Genomic DNA, 15,080 nt, shown 5'->3' with positions numbered 1-15,080 from the left:
TGGAAAATTTCCTGCGCTGAAACCATACAGCATTAAGAAAACGTGAAACTGCGAACACAATTGGGGGATGGGTGTCGTATTTTAAGACTCGCAGGGCATTAACACAGTCTCTAAAACCAAGGTTCCTACAAATCGATTTTACCCAACGTTTCCTATGGGTAAGGTACGCTGGACAAACAAAGAACATATGAATTTCATCCTCCAGTTTGTAGCCACATGCAGGGCATGAAATACTATCGTTAATGTCCCATCTAGAAGTAAAGGACCTGAGTGGTAGGGTACCCATTCTAAATTGAACATATAATTTCCTGGCTACAGGAGGGAAAATCAGATCCAAAAATAACTCCCTCCCATAGTTCGGTTTAATCTGAAGAAACTGTTCAGTCAGCCTGCCTATATTAGGATCCATGTGCAGGCGTGTTAGATGAAAGTATCTTAGTTCTTCAGCAAGATTGGTTTTAGAAACAGATAGGCAGGAACCTTCTGCGGTATCCCAGAGTTCCTGGCGACCAATCTTGAAACAAGTTTCCCTAACGTGGGTTAACCAAGGAATCTTCATGTGTTTAAGTGTAGGCCAGAGATCCAGAAATTCATCTCTAAAAATTTCCAGGTCTGGATTAGACCATAGTCTCTTCCAATAGTGGACAGGCCGGGCCGCCACCACTTCTTCAATAGGAAGCAGTCCCAGATCTAGTCTAATTGGGACCAGCGGGGTGCTAGGGGGTAAACTTAGTAGTTTCCTGATAAAGGAGTTTTCGACCCTCGTTAGACTATCTATTTTGGAATGGCCCCATAGTTCTGCTCCATAGGTAGAGGCAGGTCGGGCTTGAGTTTTAAAGATTTCTACCACTGGAGCCGCTGGTTTAAAAACCGTGCCACTAAACAATCTAGCCATACCTCCTGTGGTTTGGGTCAACTTAAGTGTAGAATTGACCACCTGGCCTCCCCAGCCAAGATCTTCTTGGAGTGTAATCCCCAAGTAAGTGAACGTTTTCACCCTTTCAAGGGGGATACCATTCAGAACTGGGCTGGGGCGAGTACTTTTAGGAGGGTTGAGAATCATAAATTTCGTTTTGGCTAGGTTGATCTCAAGGCCCCTGTCACCACAGAAGTCAACAAAGCCATCTAAAATTCGCTGGATTCCCATGGGAGTGCGTGACAACAGCAGGGTGTCGTCAGCGAACATTAGGGCAGGAACCTTGCCCGAAGCAAGCCTAGGAACATCAATATCTTTGAGGGCTAAAAGGTGTTTTATGAGTCCATTGATGTATAGGCAAAACAACGTAGGAGCTAACACGCATCCTTGTCGAACTCCTCGGCTAACAGGGAAGCGGTCGGAGAGTTCGCCATACTTCCCACATCTAACCTGGGCGAAATTGGCCTTGTGTAAGTTCTTCAAAACATCCAAGAGATAGGGGGGAATGTTGAGCATTTGCAGAACGGCCCAGAGCTTTTCTCTCGGAACCAGATCAAATGCTGACCTTAGATCAACAAAAATGAGGTAGAGGCTGCCACCCTCTACTCTCACAGTCTTCCAGAATATAACCTGAAGACGAAATATCTGGTCGAGGGTTGAAGTACCCTTCCTAAAGCCGGCCTGGTCTGGTCAGCTGGCGAGGTGTAGTGTTCTGCTGTGTCTTAATAAACCTATCCTGTAACTTAACTAGAAGTATCTTGTGATCTATCTACATCTTTTATCTACATCACTATCCAGCAGGGGAGGCCATTATGCAGAAGTATAGAATATATTTGGGACAAAGTGAGATGAGTTAATAGGTATACCAGCACCCTCACCCTGTATTCCAATGGTGACTCATCTGACATCTTGAGCAAGAGATCCGCCTGTCTCAGCAGCAGGTGTGTTAGTTGTTGGTATCCAAGACACTTACTCCCCTCCCTGTTAGTTCACATTGCTCCTGCAGCTCAGTGAATGGTATTATTCCGTCATCCCTTCACACGTCTCCCACCTTGGAGTTGCCCAGCAGGTCCACTTTTTTATGACCCTCTATCACCTCTAAACCTCTCAGGGGGGCCTATTCACAGAACTAATCTGAGATAATATCCTAAACTTACTACTTATTGAATTCAAAGAAGGCATTGCTAACTTTACTACTACTAAATGCCTTTTGTGAATACTGAAAGTCATAAAGTTAGGATTTTGTCTCAGTTTAGTAGTAGTAAAGTTAGGAGTCCTAACTTTACTACTACTAAATGCCTTCTGTGAATACCTAAAGAAGTACGTTTAGGATTTTATCTCAGATTAGTTCTGTGAATCAGCCTCAGGATGTCTAACTCCCAAAGGGGGGCTTCCAACGTCAGTTTCTCCATTCATCCCATTTTGCAGGTCTCCTGGTGCCATGTATTAATTACTGTTGTTGTCGGAGATAGCAATGGCATAAGCCCCTTCCACCCATAGGGGCATCTGACATAACTCTCTGGGTCCATCGCTCGCCTATCTGCCAGTAAAAAGGGCTTTTGTTGAATTAAGAAGGCCCAGTCATTTATCACTTGCAGTTGTGTTGCCCAATAGTACAGCCATAGGTTTGGGAGGGCAATTCCGCTCTCAAAAGGCTTCCAGATTGGAGAGGTCATGGCTATCCTTGGTGTCTCTCCCAGCCCACAGTAGCCCCCTCGTGTCTCCATCTACTGAGCAGAAAAATCCCTTTGGGATCTGAAAGGGAGTGTTTTGCAACACAAAAAGAAATTTCATGAGGTAGACCATTTTGTAGAGGGCTGCTCAGTGGGAGACTTCTATAATATCCTGCGTCTACCCAGTAGGTCTCTAGTATTCTAGTCCGGTTTCCTTTTGTTGGAGATGCCCAGCCACCCACTGCGATTTTACCCTTATCCTCTGTGAATGCCCTTCAATCTAACCCTTTTGGACACTTGTTGGAAATACCCTAGGGCCATTCATGACACAGCAACTCCCTCTTTGATCCTCCTCCATAGGGAAATCAGCAGAGCTCTCCCGTGCCAGTGACGCCTTCTACACACAGCGCTGGCAACTGCCAAAGTATGCATCCTCCGCCAGTGGTGGTCTCCCATGCCTCCATCACAACAAGACAGGACAGTGGCGATGATACAGAAAGCGATGCATGAATGAGTAATCTACAACCTGCAAGATCACTCAGAGGTGTTCAGGCAACCGTGGGCTCCTTTCCTTTGAGAAATCATCAATGCATCCTTAAAACCTCGAGCGGCAGTGTCAGTATCTCTGTCGAAGATCCTTCTCGGCAGGCTACTGGGAGTCCTTGGCCCTACATTCTGACCCTGTCACCCCCCTCTCCGCATTCTTACCTCCCCCCTCCCTCCTTTATCACAGTCCCCACTCCCCTCTTCTTGTGTTCTAGCTCCCACCCTTATCTCTCTCTCATGCTTCTCCTTCTTCTCTCTACACGCATGCTTTCCTCTCCCTGGTCTTTCTTCCTTTCTGCCTCTGTTTTCCTCTCTTTCGCATCCCTGCTCTTTCCTCAGACACGCACTGATCCCATCCCATACCATGGGCCTCTGCCACCTCCTGCCCTCTTCTATGCTTGTTGACGTGCTCTTCACCCCCCTTGTGCCCCATGGGGCACAATAGGCTGGCAGCATGGGACACCTCTTGCTCTTTGCTCCCACCGTTTCTCATTACTTCTTTACTAACCCCACTCCACTTTCTAGGCCACCCTCTCCACCCTTGCTGATGGTTTTTCCATGTCCTCTTCCCAAATGGGGTTGCCGTACCACCAACATCAGACAATGGAAGATGTACAATTTATAGTTGTCTGCACTATATGAACTGTGCGATTTGCCTCCTATCCACCTCCCCATTTCCCCCTCCCCCTTGCTACCTACTGTAATATGTACTCTTCCGTATTGTACAACTGCAACTTGGATTTGTTTTCAATAAAGAATTATAACACAACAAAATGTATTGCGTTTTTTGGTTACAAAGATGCCTAATTACATGGAGAACCCTGGCTCCATTTGAGTGGGTACTCCCACGCCCTCCCTAGAGCATAGTTAGACAATGGGACCAAAACAGATTTGTGCTAGTTAATGCAAAGCCCAGAATAGGATCCGAATATCGCCAGGATCTCCATCGCTCTTAGGATAGATTGGTCAGGGTCCGCTAGTCCGCTAAGTGAAGGAGGACATCGTCCCCGTAAAGCAACATCTTTCCACCCCTGGTCCCACTGTATGTCCCTCAACAATGCATCTTTTTGTACTCATGGTGCAGTGGGTTCAATTCCCAGAGCAAAAAATATGGGCGAATAAGGGCAATCCTGCTGGGTACCCTTAGTCAGGTTGAACTCGCCCAAACATGTTCCATTCATCCTGACCCTGGCTACTTGTTCTGCATATGGCAAGTTCATCCACAACCAAAATGTTGGGCCAAACCCCATCCTGCCCAGTTTAACCATCAGCTAGGGCCTCTCTAAGGAATCGAATGCCTTTTCGGCATCGAGTGTCAAAAAGATTGCTGACTCGTCTATCTGCTTGCTCCACGTTAGGCATCCAGCCAGTCTGCATAGGTTGTGCCTTGTTGCTCTATATGGCATAAAGCCCAATTGATCAAGGCCACAAGAGTGTCTAATACTTGCAGTAAGCGATTGCCAAGTACTTTTGCTAAGACCTTAGTTTCCACATTTAATAATGAGATTAACTTCCCCTTCATGTGGATCATTACCATTGTCACCAGCTTCAGATCTCGAGGGAGCTGACCGTCCCTTTATGCCCTTGAAAATAGTGGACAGAGCGGGCCCACCACGCTCGACTTGACGTACTTCAAAAATTCGGGGGGCAGGCCGTTCAGGCCATGAGATCTACCCTCTTTCATCTACATCAGTGCCTCTGCTTTTCCATCTTTGTGATCTCCTCTTCCAGAGCCCAGCTCATCTCTGGTCGAAGCCGGCATGCCGGAATGTCAGCTATGAATCGCTCCAGCTCTACCTCCTCAAGACTAAGGGGCAGTTTTACTAGGAAACCGTCAGACCGGCATGTTAAGCCAAGAAGGCTAATGCCGCACTCCAACCTTTTCCAAACACAGGGATGTGCTGTATTCACAAGAATACGGCGCACCCCTGCCTTTCCCTTAGCACTGGTGCTAAATGTAGCTGCCTAGCACAAAACAATCCCTTTGTGCAAGGGTGCCTGCGTTGCAAGGAAAGATTGTTTATGTGCAGTAAGGTATCCCTTCCTGCACATCAACATTCAGTAAAGGCGATATGTAACTTCTATGTGTGCTGCAGAATGGAGCACATATAGAAGTTGCAATTCTTATTTTTTTTTAATGATTGTTTAGGTGCAGGAAGGGATAACTTCCTGCACATAAACAGTCATTAATCGTGTTCTGCTCTTTCTATGTGTGCTGCAGAATACAGTTCATACCGAAGCAGTGAAAACAAGGGGAAAAAAAAGAATTTCTCTTTGTTTTCCCATGTTAAGACCAGTTTTTCCCTGGTCTTAATTTTGGCACTACCCCATATTTAAGCCACCCTTGTAAATATGAGGCAGCATCAAAATCAATGGGTGTTCCGGTGGAAAGCCCACCACAACACCCATTGCCCACCCCTTTCACGCTAAGTATAGCATGAAAGAGGGCTTTATTCACAAGGCAGCGTTAAGCCACATTAAGTGGCTTAATGCCACCTTGTGAATAAGGTGAAGCCCCTATCGCCACAGGAACATCGGAAAAAGTGACGTTCCTGTGGCAACAGGGGCTTGTGAATACGCCCCTAAGTTTCTTCCTGTGGAGATCCTTCAGGTGCTTAGCAACGCTGGCGTGATACTGTTAGACTTGGCACCTTGGCGTGGGTCTCCCTCCCATTTTTTGCTGTTGCCTCATGTGTTTTTGCTGGTGTTAGATGCTTTGGGCACTGTGCCACTGCTGTCCAGTGCCACAGTGCAAGTGCTCCCTATTGTAAATTGATGTATGGATTAGTGATTCCATGATTGGCTAGTTTGGTTTACCAGTCAGACCCTAGTACAGTGCACCAGGAGTGCCCAGGGCTGATAATCCAAATGCTGCTGGTGGGCTTGCAGCACTGATTGTGCCACCCACAGAAGCAGCCTGTAAAAGTGTGTCTAAGGCCTGCCATTGCAGAGCCTGCGTGCAGTCTGGTACTGTCATGCTGACTGGGCAAGTGCACCCACTTGCCAGTCCCTAAACCTTCCCTTTTCTTCATATCAGACACCCCTATGGTAGGCCCAAGGGCAGGGTGCATTGTAAGTATAAGGTAGAACATGCCCTGGTGTGTGTGGCATGTTCTAATAGTGAATTACAGCCATTTTCGTTTTTCACTATTGCAAGGCTATCTGTTCTCCATAGGCCAGAATGGGCAGTTTGATTATTACATCCTATAATCCTAACTGACTCAGGGAACATGGTAGAAATTCGAATTTAGTATGTCTGAACTCAGAATGATAAAATACATCTTTTAGTGAAGTTGGTTTTAATATTCTGTGTTTGAAAATACCACTTTTAGAACGTAGGTATTTTCTTGTCTAACCATCCAAACCTGCCTCTGCTAGGCTGTGTATTCCTTGTCTGCAGTTTGAGTGACAGGGGCCTGGGGATTCCAGGAGACAGGGTGAGTCAGCCCAGTGGTGAATAGAGAGATATGCATCTAGATGGGAAGGAGGAGTTGCACCTGGGACCTGAATAGGGCTGTGCCTTCCCTCCACAATGCTGGCTCAAGCAATCAATCAATCAGTCATTTGTAAAGCGCACTACATACCCGCGTGGGTCTCAAGGCGCGGGGGGGGCGCTACTGATCGAACAGGCAGATCTTGAGCATCCTCCTGAAGGTCAGCAGGTCTTGGGTCTGTCGTAGGCTCTGTGGGAGGGTGTTCCATGTCTTGGTGGCGAGGTGGAGGAAGGATCTCCCGCAAGTGGTTGTTCTTCGGAAGCGCAGGATGGTGGCGAGTGAGAGGTCAGCGGAGCATAGCTGGCGGTTGGGGATGTAGAAGGAGAGCCGTCTGTTGAGGTAGGCTGGGCCAGTCTTGTGGAGTGTCTTGTGTGCATGGGTGAGGAGCTTGAAGGATATCCTCTTGCTGACGGGGAGCCAGCGCAGTTCCCTCAGGTGGGGGGTGATGTGGCCATGACGTGGTACGTCGAGGATCAGTCGTGCCGAGGCATTTTGGATGCGTTGAAGTCGTCGTTTGATGAGCTTGGTCGGGGCTCCCGCATAGAGGGCGTTTCCGTAGTTGAGTCTGCTACTGACGAGGGCCTGGGTGACTGTCTTTCTTGTATCTGTCGGGAACCATCTGTAGATCTTGCGGAGCATGCGGTTGAAGCAGGAGGAGGAGACGGCATTGACCTGCTTGGTCATTGAGAGCGTTAAGTCGAGGATGATTCCCAGGTTGCATGCGTGGTCGGTGGGTGTCGGGGCTGCTCCCAGTGCTGTCGGCCACCAGGAGTCGTCCCAGGCTGAAGGGTTGAGGCCGAGGATGAGGACCTCTGTCTTGTCCACCTCCTGTGGTGCGTCGGATGTCTCTGCCCTGCTCTCTGAAAGGAAAGAAGGAGTCATGTAAACAAAGTGCTCCGGGACTGACCAGAACTGGTTTGGACTAGGCAAAGGCCTCTCTGTCTTCAGAGAACAAAGAGAAACTTAGTATAAAAGAGGGGTCCCAAAACCCAGAGAATTAGATCACTTTGGTCAACAAGAAGAAACCTTTGCTGAGGAGAGGAACCAGAAGAAACTGAGGAGAGACTATCCCTAAGCTGAAGTGCTGCTTGGGGGATTGGCCTGCAGTGGTTTCCTGACTGCCAAGGAAAGGAGAAAGAACTTTGTGTGCATTTTCATTCAACTTGTGAAGGATCTCCAAGGGCTTGAGAGAAGAGCATGCCTCCTGCTGAAGTCTCAGGGACAACAGACTTCAACCCCCAGCTCCCCAAGAGTTCTTTGGAAGTGCCTGCAGTTGTTTGGGCCTTCTGAGGGACTGCGTGTTGCAAGGAGCTGGAAGCGTCTCTCCACGAAGAAGCATATCGCCGTCGCAGCCGCTGCCGTCACATCAAGGATGTCGCCGCTGTAGCTGTCGCATTGCACCGCATCACGAGGAGCATCTCGCAACGAAGAAGAAGAGTGTCGCCATCGAAGCCGCTGCCGTTGCATCATGGAACAAGGGTGTCGCCGCTGTAGCTCTCGCATTGCGCCGCAGAAGCGCCTTGCATCCACGGAGAAGTGAGCCGCCATCAAAGCCGCAGTTGCATCACTGAACAAGAGTGTCGCCGCTGCAGCTGTCGCATCGAGCGGAAGCATCTCGCATCATCGGAGAAGAGTGACGCAACCAAAGCCGCTGTCGTTGCATCACGGAACAAGGGTGTCGCCGCTGCAGCTGACGCATCGTTTCGAGAGGAATCAACGCATCACCATCGTTGCAACACTTGCGTTGCCCTGCGTGTCGCATCCAAAGGTACATTGACTCAAAGTGTCGCATTTTAAGATCTAAAAAGAACTAAACCAATTCTACCATTTTAAAGTAACAGTATTGTGGATTTGTGTCGTTTGTGGTCTTATGATAAGTCTATATAAAGAATACTTATTTTTAATATACAACTGTATGGTGTCCATCTGTAGTGTTGTCACTGGATTACTGTATGTGTTCACAAATGCTTTACACACTGCCTCTGAGATAAGCCTGTCTGCTCGTACCAAGCTACCAAGGGGGTGAGCAGGGGTTATTTTAGGAGTGTACCCCCTTACCCTGACTAGAGGCAAGGGTCACTATTTGTCACAAGTGCCTACCTGTGCCAACTAGAGACCCCCAAATCTAACAGATACCATTTGGGATTTCTCCAAGTTCCCCTCTCCCAGTCCGAATGGCGTGAAGCCATCTTTGCCCCTTATGCTTTTTGGTTATTCATGTTGTCTTGTCACAAACCTCATAAAGTTTGCCTAGTTTTGCTCTGAAATGGGCTCTCGCCTCCTGAAGGAGAACGCTTTTCAATTCTTTCCTGGTCCCCTCCTACCTGTAGGCCAGACTTGGACTTGGGGAGGGAAAGCCCATGTAATCCCCCTCTAAAACGGCCACTTTTGATTCCAACCCCTTGCACTCACTATTGTCATGATGTACTGTGCTAACATTCTTTAAATCCCTATGCCAACATTCTTAAATCCCTCTCTCTGTATAAATAGGACAAAGAGACGTGGTTCATAACGCTTATACAAGAAATGTGATATTCCCTGATTGAAACCCACCCCTGTCCCGTGCTTCCAGCACACCTTAATTGGATTGTGTTTGTATGTATTTGATTGGTCTAAAAAGTTCAAGTTTGGGAATTGTATGTTTAATGCCACAGAGCTTTGTGTCATTTTAAAAAGAGCTTCAATATAATGTGTTTTGTTGGTGTAAACTTACTTTTGTAAAGATGAGTATTATTTAATCATTGTTTATTTCCAAGCACTACGCTAGCACTCATGAAAGAATGCTTCGTTTTCACTCTGCACACAGAGACCAAATCTGAAGAGCTTCGTGCATTGTGCAACGCGCATCGCGCATTCAAGTAAAGACAAGCTTCTCTAAGCGCGTTACGTGAAACTGCTCTAACGTAAAACTCCTTGGGTGTGGCAAGGCTATTTATTGCCACACCCATCTTCCAGAAGACGCTTTCCCTACTGCCTTTTGGAGCGTACAGCTGTCTGCTTACCAGCTTCTCGTAGGATAGACTCCAGACTTCAAAAGACGCTCCAATTTCTTCACCGCTTGTCGGGTTGCAGTTGCAGCATTCTTGAAGCTAAGAAGGAAAGAAAGAAAAGCTAAGTGAAAGTTTTCTTTGTCAGGCGCCCTACGAAAGAAAGCAGGAAGCGACAGACTTTACACTTACCTTGATGTTGTTTCTTGGAACAATTTTTGGAACTCCTTTTTTTCTGCAAAGATAAAAGACAATTAATAAGTCAGATGAAAAACCGAACTTTGAGTAATGAATAGTGAATTCATATAGTAATTGACTTGCTGTGTGTTAGGCATTGTTATTCCCCTTTTCTTTACATACAGGTCGTGAAGAATGTTATGCTTGGAATTCTAAAGAAGTAAGAAATAATTAAACACTAAGGGGCACATGCATCAACCATTTTTGCGAGCGCAAACGGTGCGATTCGCAAAAATCGTCCGTTTGCGCCCGCAAAAAGAGCATTTCCAATGCATGAAGGGTCAAGGCACTTGCAATTTGAGAATTCGCAATTAATTGCGAGTACTCAAATTGCTTGCGAGTTCTCAAATTGCGATTGCATTTAAGGAATCGCAAATTGAAATTCCTTAAATGCAATGCATTAAAGTAAAATAATTCGCGATTTCGCTGATAGGGGGCGCAAATTACCATGAAGTTGAACTTCATGGTAATTTGCAAAACATGTGTGTGCACAACATTTGTACACAGATCGATTTCAGGGGTGCAACAGGGTGTCGTTTTGACACCCTTGCACCCTTGAAATTGCATTCTCAATTTGTGATTCTCTAATTGAGAATCGCAAATTGAGAACTTCCTCCCATTCAATGAATGGGGAGGTATTCCTTAATTGCGACTCGCAATTTGCAACTCGCAATTAAGAAATATTTAGAAATCGCTATTTTGTAAGCGATTTCTACATGCATAGGCTTTTGCGATTCCTTATTAGCGAATCCTTATTTTTCGCTAATAAGGAATCGCAAATGGCATTTTTGATGCCTGTGCTAGTAAGGGAAAATTCTAGTTGAGGAATAGAAATACTGACATTAGAAAATCAGTAACTTATTTATTTATCCATAAATTTAGGTACCAGTTGACAATCATCTAAAGTAACACTCCCTTCAACGGTCTTCTAACCGAATACTACGCCAACCATCACTACTACCCTCCAATCTGCTCTTCACGATGACTACAAGGACGCTAAAAACTTCTAGATCGCAGGTAGGAAATTACATTGAGCACAGTCAATAATACTAGTTAAAAGGTAATGGTGTACTTTAGTTTAATTTAGGTCTATAGGTAGTTATACATTCCCTTATTTTCTCGCAGGTCGACAACTAGGAACATCTAGCGTCCAGGATCCGGCCCTCCTCCCTAAATCCCAACTGCATAGCCTTAGTGTTTTTTCTACAAGGTTATTAGTAGGGGTACTGGGAAGTTGGTCCATAACGTCTCTGCAAAATCATCTCACAAGCAACAAACAAGTAAGATTGCTTGTAATCCCGACAACTATCTCTTTTTCTCCTTTTCCCGCTCATATGTGTAATCAGTTGACCTTGTATGACCATTTTATATGCCTTCCAGAGTTCTACCTCTGCGTCCACGGTGCCTACATTCTTCTTAAAATCGAGCTCTGTTGTCTCCAACAACATTTTCCTAGAGTTTCAATCAGTCAGCTCCCATGGCTCAAACTTCTATTTGCCCCTCATCCCTGGTGCAGTTCTTAGTATATGTTGGACCGCAGGTGAGTGTCTGCTATACCTTGCAGCTTAAGGGTAGTGTCTACAAATTTACTCAATTGAAATAGTCTAACCAAGACTGTGAGCGCATATTATTGGATGCATATGAGTATTTTTTCCTGCTACAAACCCGCCATCCCCATGGAGTCAAAGAATGAGGCCAGGCCCAAGTATGCCCTGGGCCTATCCTCCGAATCCGTCACTCTATCCGTGTCCATGTGTGACATAAGGTTGAGATCTCCCCCAAAGAGTAACAATGCCTCCAAGGTCTTCGCGATCCAGACCCTTAATTTCCCCAGCACCTTGGTCTGGAGACCGCGTGGGAAATGCCATGATGCAAGTAATAGGGTTACTCCATTCCATTCCCCACTCACCGCTGCCTAACACCCTAGACTGTCTACCCAAGAACAGGTGGCAAGCAGCGGGAGGGACCTATGGAGCAAAATCCCCACCCTCCTGGATCCAATTGAGAACCCCACATGCACCAGTAGTTTGTATTTCCCATGGCGGAGGACCCTGCAGTTGTTGCTCCCAAGATGGGTTTTCTATAGCACAATAATATCGGGGTCATATCTGGACAAATATTTCCACATTTCCCCTATCTTCAACTTGTTGGACTGGCCTTTGACTTTCCAGGAGAGTATCTTGAGTCATCCAAGGAGTTGCACCACAGGCTACGTGTTCTGCCATGGTAGTTATGTGGTAATGCTATGTCTGTGCCTGCAATGTCCCTCAGTATGCCTTCAAACTGCCCGCTTTCCAACAACCTTGTGCCATGAATCTAAAACCACCTGTCTCCCCGATGCATGAGGCATCTGTGGCTCCATCAAATAAAGCTGGTAAATCATTTTGAACAATAAAACAGTTCTCACATGTAGATACTGCAGTAGTAGTGGGGGGGAGATATAGTTAATCACCACCTACACAGTCGTCCATGGTATCTATCTGAACAGCATGTAATGGGGAGTGTCCACTGTTATTTTATAATCCCTCAATCAAATGTGTCTGCTGTCATCAGGGTGACTACTGGTAGTGCCAGCTCCTCCTGGTCATCCTGCGATGTGTCGGAGTTGCCCACCGGTTCCTTCAAGTCTGCCTCCAGTGCTCCCCACTTTGCTGACCCCAGGTAGAGATCTTTGTTGTTGGATGTCAACCACAACCTTAGCCCTTTCATACTTTGCCTGGCCTGTCCTCGGGTCTGCCCATGGCCACCCACGTGGCTTGCATCTCGGTCTCCAGGTCTACCAATCTGAAGTTCGGTCCCTCTCTCATGCATCCAGGAGAGAGTGGCCCTTCGCCTCTAGCCAGTCACATGCCTCTGCTACACACCCAAAGAAGTGGGTCCCTCCTTTATAATTGAACTGCAACGTCACAGGGAAAAACAGTGCATGCTTTAGATTCAGTTTCCACAGGTGGCACTTGACTACTATATAGGCTTCTGTTTGGCGCTGGACCACCATGGTATAGTCAGGGTATATGCTCACCATTCCGCCATCCTGTCCCTAGGGACCGTGGGTGTGCACCACCTGGAGTATGTAGTCTTGGTCCCAGATGTTTAGTTCTGAGTCCACTATTGGCCTAGGGGGCGTTCCGGGCACCAGTGGCCTGCCAGGCAAACTATATGCCCTCTACCCAGTGAACATTTTGGAGGCTTTGCCCACCAAGGCAGTTAACAGCAGCCAGTCCATCAAGAACAGCTCAATACAGGGCTCCTGCATACTATCGGGGGCTCCTACCAGCTGTACGTTGTTACACCTGGACTGTCCATCTGCATCCTCCACTCTGTCCATCAGCTGACTGATGGTTGTCTGCATGACACGAATCAGGTTGTTATTGTCTGCCATCCTGGATAGTGAAGCTTCAGTCTCACCCACCCTCTCTGCTTGTTGCCTATGGTCCTTCACAGGAGCCCCAGGTCAAGTGCAATTGCATCGATCTTAGTTTCCAGTGCAGCTTTGGTGTCCCTTATCACTGCCACAATTGCTGCCGTGTGAACTTTCAGTCCCTACTCAGTCTCTGCAGTGCCCAGGCTATGTAATTCATCTTTTTAGCTGGGGGCGGGCGGGTTGGGTCTTGTGCTGGCCCCTTCTTCAGGGCTTTTGTTGGTACCATTTCCACAATTGGGAGAATCCCAGCTGCCACTACTCTTGGTGAACCATCGGGCCAATTGTGGCCCCTTTGTGGCTGGCCTCCCCTCAAACACCTCTGGGCCTCCCAGGTGCGACCAGTGGAATGTCCACTCCAACAGGGCTGTCTTACTCCTGGGCATGTCACTGCCCCATAGCAGCTCCACACCTCTTTCTTAGCCATGACCCCAGGGGTACAGCTACCCATTATCCTGCAGCCGGAGCCCAGCATGTGGAAAGCCAGCCAAGGCAGGAGCAGCATCCACTCCTGCAGGCATGAGTGTCCCTCGCTCCCCGTCTGTGCTGCTGTGTCCTCCAGGTCTGTGCCAACACAGCACTCCTCTGTGCCGCGGCTCCAAGGGTCCCAGTTATGATATCCCCATGTGGGTCCAGGGTGCCATAAGTCCACGGGGTGCTCCTCTAACGAGTGTCTCCTGTCTCCGGCTCTGGCTATGGGTCCCAGGCAGTTGCAGCCGAGCTGGCTGTCCCTCCTGTATGGGTCCTGGGGCCCCTCTCATCCCCCGCCAGTTCGCTGTAGTGGTTAGCTGGTTTGGTGGTGATCCAACCAAGGCCAGAATGCCATTATTGCGGCTGTCTGTGGCCCCCACAGGGGGCCAATACAGAAGGACGGCCCTTTAGTGCCATTTTGGGCACCACTCACCCGCTCTAGTGGTTGGGGGCTCCTGCTGGAGTCCACTCGCCTAGTCGCCACAGTGGCATCAGATCCGGTGCACCAGGTGGGGGGGCATTTAAGCCTCCCCCGCCCCTCCTGGTGGTCTCCGTTCACCAGCCACACCGTCTCACCAGCCACGCCGTCTGGTCTTCGGGTCGTACTCCGAGAGCTGCTGTGCAGGATTACCGCGGTGAGTGCACTACGCCTTCCCCCACGGCCCGATCTCCCCACTATGGGGTAGTATCTAGGTCTGGACTGCCTGGCCATGGCTGTGGTCTGCCTTGGTGGGGGGGGAGAGCTCTCAGAGAGCATGACCAGGCTGCGCTGGCGAGGACCTGGCCCCACAGGGGCTTGGGATTTGACTGGGCTTAAGGGAGGAGGGAGAAAGCGGTGGAGCAAACTTCCTGCGTCACTTTGCCCGTCATCGGTGGGGGGGCTTGAGTGTCGCTCACCCCTCCTCCAGCAAGGAAGGCGAGTCATGGCCCCTGGGGAGAGTCTCAGGAGGCCTCTGCCCATGTGGCAGTGGAGGGCCTCGGCCTGCGCCGGACCGCCTCTGAGGTGTGGAGGTGCAGAGAGCACCGCGAGGCACCCTCCCTCTGCTATCACTGGCCCGCTTGCAGGACGGCAGGAGGGTCAGCAGTTGCGGCTCCTGCGTGTGTGTTCCAGAGCTCCCAGTGGCGCGGGGGCCCAGTCATTCGGTGTCAGCTGGCACGGGTCCCCTCCGGGGCTCCTCCCCCCTCCAGAGCTCGAAGTTGCAGTCGGCGCCTGCACGGAATGGCTCTGGGCCCGTGCGGGCTCCGGTGTTTACTGCGGTGGCGGCCAGTGGGTCTGGCGACGATCACCTGGCTACTGCCGGGATGCAGTCTGGCCGGGGGGGATGTGGTGCAACTTCC

Source organism: Triturus cristatus, chromosome 6 (assembly GCF_964204655.1).
Source record: "Triturus cristatus chromosome 6, aTriCri1.1, whole genome shotgun sequence".
NCBI lineage: Eukaryota > Metazoa > Chordata > Amphibia > Caudata > Salamandridae > Triturus > Triturus cristatus.
The sequence above is the reverse complement of the archived record's forward strand: the minus strand, read 5'-3'. Positions refer to the sequence as shown.